Below are 2,848 nucleotides of genomic sequence, written 5' to 3'. Positions count from 1 at the left end.
TTTTTGTGTCTCAGTTTCTTTCATTCAGTTTTTTATATTACAAACTTTTTTTTAATTCAACTCCTTTAAGATGACTAACCAGATTCAAACAAATGCAGGTACATCATATTTTGGTTTTAAAGCACAGACCATTGTTCGAAACAGGACATGAGAACTTCTTTTGAAATAAAATTTTAAGAAATACTCATTAAAAATTTCTAACTTTGAAAATCAGCCTTGCATTCCTTATTCAAAGTTAAGGCATCTTTCTTCAGCAATTTATCATCTTTCTTTGATAGCTACTTTCAACATTGAATATCACATAAAGAGACAATGCATAATATCCTTGTTGTGTCTCTGTGAATCTTACAAAGTCTGTCATCCTCACATCATTATGACAAGGCTATGTAGTACAATTCAGTACTTGCTAAGAGACACTGTGATCTCTGTAACCTCTCATGCAGGTAGGAATTATTTGGCAGCCGCTGTCCTTGGTCCTGAGTGCTTGTCCCCCTCCCACCCCCCGAAGTGACGCATGCGCAAAAGTAAAGAAAGCTGTAATCTTAAAAAACTGCATGGCTTCTTTATTTAAATTGCTTTTAGTTACATTTTTACTTCATGTCTTTTAAAAAGTAAAATAAATATCTGCTAACGAATGTGCAGCAGACTACATAACAAAATATTTGTGTCATTTAAACAAACTCTTTCAGTTCTCTAAAAGGCGTTCCTGCTAGAACTGTTAAGAGTTTCTTTTATAAAAAATATGTTGTGGTACTTAAAATGTATGTAAACTGGGTTACATAAATATGATATTTATATAGTATAGAATTTATACTGTTATTAGTTAGATGTATTAACTAGACAAATATTTATATTCATGACTATAAAATATAATATATAATATATATTTTTAAAGTTGCATATCTGGTGTATAATTACAATCTAATCAGCTTCTAATTATACACCAGATGTACACCAGATGGCGCGCTTGCTCAACGTAAACGTGAGTTCTTGGTTTCCGTTTGCTCATTCTTGAGACTCCCCTGGTAAAAATACAGACGATTACAAAAATCATACTTTTAGTATTTTTACACAACCACGTTTTGGCCAATGGCACAATATTTACAGATAATACAACATGTAAGCTATTCAGTACATTTAAAGTCAATGAATGGGATATGCTTTCTTTTCACCGTAGATACCATAAGTAAGTTACCTAATGAGAGGAGGGTTGTAGATGTCTTTTTAATCAATCTTAAACGATTGTTTAGCATGTCAAATACACAGCAGTGTATTTCTCTAATATCCAAGATATATAAAAAAATGATAACTATGCAACCAGAAGTGAAACCCACCGAACAAACAACTTGCATGCTAGACCCTATACTAACAAACCGGTTTCCAAAACGAAAGAGATGCTCCTAGAAATTAAAGATCCTCTTCTTAGCATTATTAACTCATCTCTGACACTAGGACATGTGCCTAAAGCATATAAGGTGGCTGTTATACCCCAACTCAACCCTAGAGAACTAGTTAACTACAGACCTATATCGAATCTACCTTTCATAACTTAAGTTCTGGAAAAAGTAGTCTCAACTCATTTATGCTCCTTCCTCCAAAGGAATGACATCAATGAAGATTTCCAGTCTGGATTTAGAGCAAAGTACAGAGACTGCTTTGATCAGAGTTACAAATTATTTGCTTTTGGCGTCTGACCGAGGACGTATCTCCTTATTGGTCCTGCTAGACCTTAATGTTGCATTCAATACCATTGACCACAGCACGCGCCTACATAGACTCAAACATTATGTCAGCATTAAGGAAATAGCTTTGAAATGGTTTAGATCTTATTTATCCGACCGTTTTCAATATGTGGCAATAAACAATGAGGTGTCAGGCAAATCGGAAGTCCAGTATGGTGTACCACAGGGCTCAGTCTTAGTGCCTATGCTCTTCGCATTATACATGCTACCTCTAGGAGATATAATAAAGCGACACAGAGTTAGCTTTCACTGTTATGCTGATGATACGCAACATTATATTTCCTCGAAGCCTCATGAAACACAGCAATTCCTGAACTCGGACAAAACAGAAGTGTTACTTATCGCCCGAAGACCGCCATATGTAACAACCAAGAATACTGCTTAACTATTGACGGATCTTCCATAAAACCCTCATTTTCAGCAAAGAATCTTGGCGTTTTATTCGATAGTACTCTGTCATTTGAGAACCATCTCACCAACACCTGTAAAATAGCTTTTTTCCATCTTAAAAATATATCTAAACTACGTCATATGCTGTCACTATCAAATGCAGAGGAGTTAATTCATGCATTCATGACATCAAGACTAGATTACCGTAATGCACTATTTGGTGTTTGCCCTGCAGGCTTATTACAAAAACTCGAACCGGTCCAAAATGTGGCAGCTCGAGTTCTTACACGTACTAAAAGGTATGAGCATATTAGTCCGGTTCTGTCAACCTTGCACTGGTTATCTATAAAGCAACACATTCACTTTAAAATCTGGCTTATTGCCTATAAAGCCCCACATGGTTTAACTCCTCTCTACTTGAGTGAACTTCTCTTGTATTACAGTCCTTCATGTGCACTACGCTCTCAGGCATCTGGTCAGTTGGTAATACCTAGAATTTCTAAATCAAGTGCAGGCGGTAGATCCTTTTCCTATCTAGTGCCTAAACTTTGGAACAGTCTTCCCTGCACTGTCCGGGAGGCAGACACACTCTGTCAGTTTAAATCTAGACTAAAGATGCATCTTTTTAATCTTGCATACACTACACTATCATAATATAAATACTCAGAAGTTTTAGGCTGCACTAGTTAGATCAACCGGAACCAGAAACACTTCCA

This window comes from Barbatula barbatula (assembly GCF_947034865.1).
Source record: "Barbatula barbatula genome assembly, chromosome: 19".
NCBI lineage: Eukaryota > Metazoa > Chordata > Actinopteri > Cypriniformes > Nemacheilidae > Barbatula > Barbatula barbatula.
The sequence above is the reverse complement of the archived record's forward strand: the minus strand, read 5'-3'. Positions refer to the sequence as shown.